This window comes from Phaenicophaeus curvirostris, chromosome 1, assembly GCF_032191515.1.
Source record: "Phaenicophaeus curvirostris isolate KB17595 chromosome 1, BPBGC_Pcur_1.0, whole genome shotgun sequence".
Taxonomy (NCBI): Eukaryota; Metazoa; Chordata; class Aves; order Cuculiformes; family Cuculidae; genus Phaenicophaeus; species Phaenicophaeus curvirostris.
Window position 1 is genome coordinate 169,480,583 of NC_091392.1, and position 13,083 is coordinate 169,493,665.

A 13,083-nucleotide genomic window follows, 5' to 3' on the forward strand; every position below is an offset into this window, starting at 1 on the left:
ACTTTTTAGTGAAGAACTCAAGGTTTACAAGATTTTATTTTTTACAATGACTCTTCTATTTGCACTTATAGACTGTGGAGATGAAAGTGCAGCTGCATAATTTTGTTCATCTGGACCTGTAAAACCAGATGATTTCTATTTGTGTGTCTTTTATATTATATGTGTATGTATACAGCTATTGGATACATTTCGTAGGACCACGGATCAGCATTAATCACAACCCATGAAAACGGAGGAGATTATTCAATGAAAAACAAAACAAAACAAAATGAAACAAAGCAACTGATTGACTTAAACAGTACTTAAGTTTATGAGGTCAAATTCCATAGGCATTGATTGGAAAAACTTTGGAAGAAGACTAGAGAAAAATTTAATTCATTGTCATCTGATTTTGGTGTTTGAAATGGGTTTGAGACTGCTTTTCAATCCTTAGCACGCAAGTGTCCATAGCACTGAAACCCTTGGCACCAACAAAAGAGATGTTGAGGACTGAATGCCAAAGGCTGTTGGACAGACAGTCTTATCCTATAAATCACTACTTCTTTGAATTTCTACTGCTATTCCAGTCTCTTACAGAATGAATTCTGGTAATCTAAATAAAACCTATCTACTCACCACAACCTACTAATTAACTGGCAATCTCAAAAAATCTGTGATGTGCCAAAGTGACATCCCATGTGAGCTGCAAACATATGACATTTGGTGACCTGAACAACAAGACTAGAATGTTCCTCTTTGTAAGGGTATACAAATTAAGTGACAAAATTTAAGTTAGCTGTCCTTTTAATCTAGGAAAGAACTAATTCCACGTACACAAATTACTCTGTTCTTTTAATCCACTTTATTTTCCTCTCTGACATATTTTTTTCTAAATTAAGCAGTAATTTTGAAGGTTTATAACATTCATTATCCCCTCTGCTTATCTTGTGTAGCAGACTTGTGCTTTTTAAAAGGATATTTTTCTTCTTGCAGTGCTATTTACTTCTTGCTCAGTACTTTTACAGAGGAAATGTCATATTGTGAAACCTCCAGGTAACCTCCATGGAATGTTTTTTTCTTACCACAGCTTCATTTTACAAAAGGGCTTTTTACCAGCAAACCCAGTTCAAAACACTGCAGAGTTTGGAAACAAAACAAAAGTTCCACAGGAAACAAAAATCAATGATCTTTCAAATCAAGATTATATCAAATCCGGCCAGATTTAACAGAGAGTTTAAAAGCCAAACAGTGGCTTGGCTTGATAGCCAGCAAAAGGTACAGCAGATTAGATGAATATAAAGCCAGCGGTAGATGGCTGTACCCTCTCCAATCAGATGTTATGAACAAACAGAAAGACATTGAGTTAGCTCCTGGCACATTTATTCACCATTGGCAGCTGCTTATTCCACAGGATGTCTTCTGATGTCAGTGGGATCAGACTTGAAACAGTATCATAGAATCATAGAATGGTTTGAGTTGGAAGGGACCTTAAAGATTATCTAGTTCTAGCCCCGCTGCCATGGACAGGGGTATCATTTAGATCACATTGCTCAAAGCCTCGTCCAACTCGACCTTGAACATCATGAGTGATGAGGCATCAATGACTTCTCTGGGCATAAGACAGCAGAAATTGTCTTTTCTCATCAATCAGATATATTACTTTGAGTAACTGTGAAGTACTGACAGTCAATAAGCATATCCAATGCCTCAATTATATACCAGAGTGACTAAATTGAAATTCAGCAATTGGTTCCAAAATATACAGGCCTTCACTACTTTCTCTTGCACAAAAAGCATGCTAGATAAATCTTTAGAACAGTATGTCTCATTAAACACTATATGTATTTATCAGTCCCAGAGAGGGGAAAGGTTTATAGCATGTAGTCAGCAGGAGGAGGAAAAATATTTGACTTCAACCTGTACATTTGTTCTTATAGTATAAGTGATTTTGGCATTTATAAACTGATTCTTGTTCTGGGCTCTCTAAATCTCAGCTAAAATGCCAAGCTAGTCATTAGCCATCCGTTTCCCATTCATCCAAGTGCTCTTCCTGGTGTAGAACTTGCCACATTAGACAGTGTGATGACATTCTGCATACACGCACAGTCCAGTTTATTGTTTTAGTTGCCAGCTAAGCATAGCTAGTTTTGCACAAATTAGCATATCTGATTTATCAATTCAGTCATAAAATATAAAGAGTTCATAGCTGAAAAACATGAAGTTTTGCTTCAAGCTTCTTCCAACATTGTCAGCAGACAGCTAGGTCATAGCAACTAACAATAGTTCCTAGTTTACTATCTTGAGTGGTCTAACATTTTAAATTATCATGGTCAGGGTTTAGCCCACAAAGGGGAAAAGAAGAGATAAGATCACATTTCACTAATAAAATACTAATCAAATACTCTCATTGAAGTCACCAGCCTTCTTAAAAGTTGTCAAAAAACCCAAAAAGTATCTGGATATATTTAGTCATATAAAAAAATTTTACACAGAACATGGGATTCATCTCATTTAGCTTCATTAACGTAAAATTCAGGCATCTAACTTTAAGCTAGACATCTACTACGTGCTAGGTACCCTTCCATGGCAAGGAAAAAAGAGGAGTTAGATTTAGATATCAAATATCAGAAAGCAGGTAAGAAGAATCTTATCCCTCATTGTGCAATATGATCATTATCCACATTAAAGAGATATTTTCATCTGACACTGATATCAATAGATTTAGAAGGCATTTATGTCCACCTCACTGAAAGGTCACACCTCCAGTCACATCTCTAAGTGCTGCTTTAGATTTTTCTTTCAGATCCTTCTGGGTCTAGCATATATACAGATACTTTGTGAAATAGACCTTCCTTTTTTTCCCATTGATCATTGATTTTTCCCACTGATTGATCAGGCAGGATGGGTCTTACCTTCTTGGTTTTGCTGTTCATTTAACATTTTGTATCTTCACAAATCACTGTATGTTCTTACACTGTATGACTTAAATCAGTGTATGACTCTTACAGTGCCTTTATGATGATTTGCTGTGTGATTAGTGGTAACTTCAGGAAAACAAAAACCCTAAACTTTTTGCAGAAAATATTGCTAAGTGCCAGTATTTTTCCCAAAGCTTCTGCTCACTGGTGGCTTTTTTTTTCAGTTCAATTTTCCAGTGCAGATCATCTTCTGAACAGCTGCACTAATAGCCAATGCTCCATGCCAGGTCTTATTTTCTGATCCATAGAACACATTAAATCACTTTTACTCACTAGTTTGCCAATTACATTTTTCCACTGGATGAGTTTTCTTCATCAATTAAAATTATTGGTGATCATCTAAAGTCATTTCGCTAGTTCATTGCCACTGTTTCCATGCCACTATTAAAGCTGGCACATTATGCCTTTGCCAGCTGCCTTTAATCTGTCTATTGGTCTAAACAGACCAATGCTGATACTTAAGTTACAATGCTGGATCTCAGTCATGCACTAAGTAACAATTTGGGATCTACTCAGAATTTACCTTTTTATTCCTTTTATTTGTTCTGTTTGCTGGGTCCCTGATTTCCCCACACCTTGGATCCTATCTAGCTTCTGTCCTGTTTACTTATCCCTTGTTGATTTTCACTGGCATGTTTACTATGTAATATAGTGACAAATCTAAAATCTAAACTTCTTCCATCTAAATCTTATCTAGCAAATTCATGGCATGAAAAACAGCTTTACAAGCAAATATAAACACTCCAAGATCATTATTTACCCTCATTTTTTCTTTTTAATGGAGACAGTCATCAAAGAAAGAAAGACTGAGGCATAACAGTAAAGTTAGTTGAGTACAACTGAAATATATGTGACCAACCACACAGTAGTCTCTGTTAACCAATCATAGGAAATGGATACATGGAAAGTGTTGCTCCAGCCCCATGCCCATGCATGATAAGTATGATGTGAAGGGGAAGGGGTGATTTTGTTTTGGTTTGTTTTTTTCTGAGGCATTTTCAAAGGTATTCATATTTTAGCGCTTATATATATATATAAATCTTTAGAGATTGATGGCTATTCTTGGTACTCCAGGAATCTGCAGAATCTTTTTCAGTGCCTGAACTGGGAGGAAAGATGGGAGAAGGGAAGTGTTATTAGTATATTTAGCACTAAAAGCAGTGAAGCTGTGTTGTTCATTGCCCATTGCTTCAGAAATTCATGATAAAACTATTCAAGAGTAAAATTTAAATGAGATTTGAAAAGTAACTTGATCCAAATGGCTTTAAATGAGTAAGTAGTGACCACATCAACACCACAGGCTAGATGTGCTCTGAAGTCTTGGATCTATAAGCACATGACTTAAAAGCATCCTGGATGCATGCCAGAAAGACACCTGGGTATGCATTGTGTCTTTGTACAAAAAAGTTTTCTTGGGAAGGAGACTTCAGAACACAGTGAAAGAACTACAATGTGTTCCTGTCTGGGTAACTGGAAAAGCAGCTGCATGACAGACCATATTACTCAGAAATACAAACAGCAATTCTCAATCAAGAACATACAACTACATCCAAATCCTCTACAAAATTTACAAGCATCTTTCTCTTGCCTTTCCTGGGCTTCCAATCTTCTTTCCAAAAAAAGATAGCTTTGCCATTGATCAAGGCATTTTTCTCTATTATATAGGGGCAATAGGTATAAACTGGAAAAGGGCATGTTTAGATTAGACATAAGGAAGAATTTTGTCACTATGAGAGTTGTGAGGCACTGGAACAGGTTGCCCAGGGAATCTGTGAATGTCCCATCCCTGGAGGTGTTCAAGGCCAGCTTGGATGGGGCCTTGGGCAGCCTGATCTAGTGGGATGTCCCTGTCCATGGCAGGGAGGGTTGGAATTAGATGATCTTTAATGTCCCTTCCAATCCAAACTGCTCTATTCTATGATTCTCTTCTATATCACTAGTTCTTAATCATGAAAATATTAGTGTGTGGAGGGTGGTCTTTGGCTCCAGTGCAATTTATAGTTTCTTTATTCCAGAGCTGAAACTGTTAGTATTCCTTTCAAAATGCATGAGTGAGCTGAAAGAAATGCCTTTGATACTGACCCACAAATATTAATACTGTAAACTTTTATTTTCTTTAGGAAAGTGTTGCTTCAAGTGTAGACTAGAAGTTGCTTATACTAGCACTGATCAACCTGATTCTATTTAAAATATATACAAAACCAATCATTTATAAAAAACCTTTTACTAAAAATCTTCAGTGATGTAATTTATCTCAAGAAAAGGCTGAATTTTCTCTTTCCTCTGTTCTCCCTTTTTTGTGTTTTATGCCATTCAATGGCATCAGAGAAATACAGTAAAAATCAAGGTATTTCCAACCTTTTCAAATGGCTGCTACTAATTTTTTTTATTTTCCTTCTCTATTATTCCAAGTTTTGGAATGGTACAACCGCAAAGGAAAACATATGAAACAGTTTAAAAAATTAAAAACACTTTGCTATCGATATTGCTTGTGGCAGAACGAAGAACATAGGATGTTTTAAAGAAACAATCAATGTGTTTTAAGCCTCTAGATAGAATCCAATTTTATTACTCATTTGACTGAATAAAAAGATTAATTTTAAAGCACTGTAGTGCCAAACTTCTCTTACAGCCAAGAAATGTAAATGGTGAAATTATATGTGTTTATAGGTATAATGACAGTGGTTTATTGTTACTCAGATCTGGAAATTGATTTAGGTAGCAGTTTCAGTGAAACTTCCTCTAATATGATGTCAAAGAGCTTCGCCAGTAAGACAGTTTTCATTATCAGTGTCAAAGCATGAAAAAATATTTGCTACTTATGATCACTTTTTTTTCTGATTTTTAATTGGAATTATATTAATATCTAGTACAGCAAGACAGAATTAATCCTGAAATATATTTTATTTAACTATAAGCTATAGAACAGTACATCTACTAAAGTAATGTAATGTGATTAACTAAGGCAGTTGAAACATTTTTAGAGAAACAGTGTAGTCATATTTTATGAACCTAATTGTAAATTTAAGGTTTGATTTTAATGGCTAACAAAAATTCATTTAGAACAGAATAATTTTCTTCCATGTTTCTCTAACGAATAGGAAATAAACACCTTTATTTTTTTCTGCCACTGAACATGAACAATGTCACATTTTATCTCTGGAAGCCTTAAGTGTAAGTTGTAAAACTAATGCACAGGCATTGGACCGCCAATTAAAAAAACTATGTAAATATTAAGCCAGTCAATAATATAATGCCTAAAAAGTTACATGCCTTTTTGATAATGAAATAACTAATACTGAGTTACGTACTTTCTTTCCATTTATGTCGAAAGAGATCTGGAATTCACAGCAGCCACACTGCTAATGCCCAATAGATCCCTAGCAAACAACAGGAAGTGTCCAAAAAAGTATTTTTTAGATCCCACTTTCATTGACTTTCACAGTTCACCAAAAGAATTTTGGTGAATGCATTTTACATTCCTCTCAGATAGGGATTTAAAATCTAAAATTCCTTCAGAAGCTCGGGTACTTTAATTAAGCTTTTAGACATGGGCAAATGAATCACTGTTTCTCTTAAATACAGTTCAAGGTACACCCTTACACTGTACCTTTTTGTCTTACTCCTTGTCATGTATGTACATCATACTCTAAGAATTAGTACAGTAAACTATTTTGTGACGTTACATTCATTTTATACTAGATTTTTATTATTATATAATATTTTAGATTTTATTTCTCACTTCAGTTCCCTCGTCTTTAGCTTAAATGTAGTGCAAACAATGTGGAAGGAAAGAATAAGGCCTCCATCATTGCTTAACTTCAATTTTGCAATGCATAAATAGGATTAATCTTTCCAGGATGATAAAGAGAAATGAGAACTGGATCATTTTCACACCATGATAAATCATTGATCTGGGCTATTCTAAGAATACTGAGAATTTCTTAGGTCGTCGTGCCACATTGCCCATTTCCAAAATGTAAGCACTAGTAGCTATCTGTTTTGTTTTCCTGAAAAAAAACCACTAAATTGACTCATTCATAATATAGACCTATTTCCAAACATTTTTAAAATGGAAACCAGTTTAAGAGATGTCTTAGACTACATTGCCCACCAATTCTGGCAAAGGAGAATCTGGTCCTAATATTGCAGATCAATTCAAAACCTGCATATACTTTCCAATGGTTCCCAAAATAAAACAAATTTTGACCAGTATCAATTGACAGACTTTATAAACTCAAAAATTCTGCTATCATAGTAAATTTTTTAATAGAAGTGTGCTAATTTATTTAAGCAATCTAATAATAGAATATTTAATGATCACAGGCACAAATACTATCTTTTACTACAATTTAGGATGCTTGGTTATCTTATTTGTTATAGCATATATGTACTGATGAATTAGACTGCAGATCTGGATATAAATAACTTCAGTGTGAGAAATGAACTGATTTCATTTATAAACATCTGTTCTTGCAGTAACTAAGAGAGCAAGAAACAAAGATAATACGTCACAGGAGTGGCTAAGGTTCTTAGGTCAGCATAAAAAACCCTCTGTATTTACAGAAAAGAACAGTTCTTTAAAAAAAAACATCAAGGAATGTGCTTTGATAGTAGTCAATTGACACGAATAGACACAAATTGTCTATTTGTTGTGTATGATTGACCAAGCAGATGATCTGCTATATAAAATGTGAGCTCCAGGGCCTGTTCTGGGAATGCAAGAAAACAAAAGCAAAAAAAAATCTTTGTATTTTATTTTCTCTCTTGTAATTTGTAACTAGTTTTCAATCTGGTTAGGTAATTTCTTGACTTTTAGAACATCAAAGGCTCTATGGGTACCCCACTGATGGCTGGGAATGGTGACCTCGTATCAACAGAAGAGGAGAAGGCTGAGGTACTCAACAACTTTTTGCCTCAGTCTTCAGCAATAACCACTCTCCTTATCCCTCCTGGGTCATGGGACAACAAGATGGTGACCAAGGGGGTAAATCCCCTCCCACTATAGAGGAGGTTTGTGACCACCTGAGGAAACTGAACATTTCTAAGTCTATGGGACCTGATGAGATGCATCCCAGAGTCCTGAGGGAGTTGGCAGATGTGATTGCCAAGCCACTCTACATTATATTTGAAAAGTCATGGAAATCAGGAGAAGTCCCTGGTGACTGGAAGAAGGGTAACACTGTGTCCATTTTTAAAGAGGGTAGAAAAGATGACCCCGCAAACTACCAACTTGTCAGCCTCACCTCTGTGCCTGGGAAGATCTTGGAACAGATCCTCCTAGAAGCTATGCTAAAGCACATGGAGAACATGGAGGTGATTAATGGCAGCCAGCATGGCTTCACCAGGAGCAAATCCTGTATGACCAACTTAGTGGTGTCCTATGATGGGGTGACTGCAGCAGTGGGCATGGGTAAACTGACAGATGTGATCTTTCTAGACTTCTGTAAAGTCTTTGACACAGTCCCTGACAACATCCTGCTCTCTAAATTGGAGAGATATGGATTTGATGGATGGACTATTCAGTGGATAAGAAACTGTTTGGAGGGTCGTATTCAAAGAGTAGTGGTCAATAGCTCAAAGTCCACATGGAGATCCTTGACTAGTGGTGTCCATTAGCGGTCTGTACTGGGAGCAATGCTGTTTAATATCTTCATCAACGATACTGACAGTGAGATTGAGTGCACCTTCAGAAAGCTTGTAGATGACACCAAGTTGAGTGGAATAGTTGCCACACCAGAAGGATGGGATGTCATCCAGAGGGACTGGACAAGCTGGAGAAGTTGGCCTGTGAGAACCTTGTGAGGTTCGACAAGTCCAAGTGCAATGCCCTACATCTGGGTCAGGATAGTCCCCATTTTCACTACACAATGGGGGATGACATGATTGAGAGCAGCTCTGCAGAAAGGGACTTGGGAGTGCTGGTCGATGAGAAGCTCAACGTGAGCTGGCAACATCTTTCGGGGAGGGGGGTAAGGGTTTGTTGGGATTTTGTTTTGAATTTTTTTGTGGTTTTTTTGGTTTGGTTTGGGGTATTTTTTCATTTTTATGAGGAAATTAATAGACTGAATAAACATAGACAAAGGGAGAGAGAGTAGTATAGCAAGCTTATTTCGGGTCTTTCAGAAATGAGTTGATGTATTTTTCACTGCAACCACTTATAAAAACTATTTTAGTTTGCATAATATTTGCTAAATAGTTATAACAATAAATGAATTTGATTATTACTGCTGTTTGCTCCTTTTTCTATATGCTTCATTCCGCTTGTGGATTTCAATATATTCAAATATCAGCCTATAATTTCTCTATACAAAATGAAACTTATCTCCTATGATGGAATGCTAATTTAATTGAACTTACTTTGAAGTGGATGTTGAGCTGTCATTCCAAGCAAAGTTTCAATAAGTCATGTCTAAATCCCATGTAGTTCCTTAAAGAACAGTCTTCACAAGTTCAGGAACCTCTTCATTAATTTATTGTGATAGGTTTAGATTTCACAAAAGAAGTCTTTGAATCAAACACTTGTTCTTGTTCAAACGTAAGTTGTCAAGGAAGAAGAAAGAGAAGCTCTCAATTATTATGCTCTCAAATTTAAATGAGCATTATAAAGGATCAATATACATCTGGTACTGAAGTAGATAGTTAAAGAGAAGGTTTGTATTACAGAACTAATTACTGTAGCTTTTATTTATAGATAGTTCTCTGCAAAACATTTATTAAAAAAAAAAAACAAAAAAAAAACCAAAACCACAACATCCTTCTCTCTAAATTGGAGAGATATGGATTTTATGGGTGGGCTGTTTGGTGGATTAGAAACTGATTGGATGGTTGTATTCAAAGAGTAGTGGTCGATGGCTCAAAGTCCACATGGAGATCCATGACAAGTGGTGTTCCTCAGGGGTCCGTACTGGGACTGGTGCTGTTTAATATCTTCATCAATTATATTGACAGTGAGATTGCGTGCACCTTCAGCATGCTTTGCAAATGACACCAAGCTGAGTGGTGCAGTTGACACACCGGAAGGATGGGGTGTCGTGCAGAGGGATCTGGACAGGCTGGAGAAGTTGGCCTGTGAGAACCTCGTGAGGTTCAACAAGGCCAAGTGCAAGGTCCTACACCTGGATCAGGATAATCCCCATTTTCAGTACACAATGGAGGATGATGAAATTGAGAGCAGCCCTGCAGAAAAGGACTTGGGAGTGCTGGTTGATGAGGAGCTGGACATGAGCCAGCAATATGTGCTCACAGCTCAGAAGGCCAACCATATCCTGGGCTTCATCAAAAGAAGCATGACCAGCAGGTCGAGGGAGGTGATTCTGCCCCTCTATTCCTCTCTTGTGAGACCTGATCTGAAGTATTGTGTCCAGTTCTGGAATCTCCAACATAAGAAGGATATGGAGCTGTTGGAACGGGTCTAGAGGAAAGCTACAAGGATGATCAGAGTACTTGAGCACCTTCCCTATGAGGACAGGCTGAGAGACTTGGGCTTGTTCAGCCTGGAGAAGAGAAGGCTCCAAGGAGACCTTATAGTGACCTTCCAGTATCTGAAGGGGGCTACAAGAAAGCTGGGGAGGGACTGTTTAAAAAGGCTTGTAGTGACAGGATGAGGGGGAACTGCTATAAACTGGAGAGGGGCAGATTTAGACTAGACGTTAGGAAGAATTTCTTCTGTATGACGGTGGTGAGGCACTGGAACAGGTTGCCCAGGGAAGCTGTGGCTGCCTCATCTGTGGAGGTGTTCAAGGCCAGGTTCAATGGGGTCTTGGGCACTCTGATCTAGTGGGAAGTCCCTGCCCATGGCAGCAGGGTTGGAACTAGATGTTCTTTAAGGTCCCTTCCAACCCTAATATTTCTATGATTTTAAAAAAACCCCACAAAACGGACTCTCCAAGTGTATGTTGGCAGAAGCATAATTTCTTTACTGAAATTTCCATTTCTAACAGTGAGACCCCAAAACTCTCTAAAAAGAGTTTGCATGACCCTGCACCATAATGGCTGAGAATCCCTGTCCTAGTGTCTTTTTCTGGGACTGATTGACTGGCTTTATCATCAAAGTATAACTCACTGACAACATCAACTATTCATGAGTCTTGGAAAGGTCAACAACATGCATGTGGAAATACATATTTGCAATTGAACTTCTGTTTGAAAGGTGAATTAAAATAATGGAACTCTAAATAACAGGGTGCAGCAGAACATAAATGAGAAAGAATCTCTGAAAGATATCTGCAAAGCTTCTTTAGTAGGATGGGAAAATGACTTGTATTCCAGTCCCAATTTTTCAGAGTAAGTCGAGCCTCAGAAACATAATGTTTATCTTTTCAACTCTTCTGCCATGGCAGCAATAAAATGTCTCTCCTATGCTGCATCTATAGTTACAAGAGTTTTCATGTTCAGTGTTATTCTCTAAAATAGAGGAAAACCTGTAAGAACAAGAGAATTCATTCCAAAACACTAAGAAATTCTCCAAATATTAAGACTTCATAACTGAAAATCTTCCATGCTGAAGTTAGTTTCCACCTTTAAAGGCAATACTTTATACAGCATCCAGGAGAGAATGATCTGAGAAATATGGTGGCAGCTTACAGGCACTTCCAGAATAAACGGCCATCTCTGTACTTACAATGATCCTCTAGCAACTAGATTAGCACCCAATGAAATTAATGAATTTGGGGGGTTGTTTGGGTTTGTCCCCAAAGAAACAGTTGTGGTGGGTTAACCTTCAATGTCAGATCCCCATCATGCTGTTTTATCACTCCCCTTACTCATCTGGGCAGGGGAGACAAAATATGGCTAAAAGCTCGCAGCTTGAGAAAAGGGCAGGGAGATCACTCAGCAATTACCATCGCAAGCTGTTTATCCTCAGCTCATCTGCAATATGAGTCAGCCCTGACAGGTCTCGAATCTGTGATCAAAGCGGGTACATAAACTGAGGTTATTAATGGTATAACTGAAGTAAGTACAAGTAAATCTAAGTATTTCCCCAAAGACTTTACTGAAGAAAATGCAGAATATAAAGTAATGCTTTCCAGTTTAAAATACTACAAAACCACACAAAAACTTTATTATATGCTTGAAAGATTTATTCTGTGGAGATTAGAATGTTGATGGTTTGACTGGTCAAGTTTTCACCAATTGTTACTATATCTTTCTATGAGTGTTTGCAAGTGATTGAAAAACAAACTATTTGAGTTCTAAACCCATGGCTTACTATGTTATGTTATGTTATGTTATGTTAGCTTTATTTGTTGTAGTTATTATATTATTTGACATTTTGGACGTGTGGATATTTACATTATGTGTGGATTAATAGATATGAAAGATCTCGCTCCTGCCTGTTGCAAACTATTCTTGAAATCCCAAATATTTTTTATTTTTTAAGGTTTCAGCCACAAAAGACTAACAAAGCTACATTTAATTTTAACTAGGTTCTCATTTAATGCAATTAAATGCACCACAACTCAAGGCAAACATGTTTCAAGGGAGCACAGTTCTGATTGTCTTTAGTAGAACCTGGATTTCATGTACTGATATACTGCTCATCAGCTCAGTAAACTTTTCTAGGATATATACAGAGCTGACAGTTAGATATGACTGCAAAACGGAAATTTTCAGCTGTGTCTAAAGTGTAGTGAACATACGTGCTGTATCCCATAGATCCAATGTCTTCACTTCTCAGACAGTCATTCTCTTCTCATCAGACTCTTTAATCTTTTTTCCAGTAATTCCAGCTCATTTGTAATTTACTGTGTATTTGTAAAAGTAAAATAAAAAAATATAATTTAATCAAAATAATTATTTATTAATATTACTGAAGTAAAATTACTGAGGGCTGCAATATACTGCTGTTTCATTCAATAACACAGAAATTTTTTTTCATTAAACATATTTCTGAAACTTTTTTTTTTTTAATCCTTGAAAGTTTTTAGCGAGTCCACAATTACTTTTCTGCTGATTTTCATTCAGCATAATAAATTGGTAGGTATTTTTCTTGACTTCAACTGTTTTCTAGATTGCCCTCCACTGGTGCACAACTCTCTAGACATATGGAAACTAAAGTAAGTTGAAATATCAGGTTGAAAACTTGCCAGTCCTGGGCATGCTACCCAGTTATTTCATGTATCTT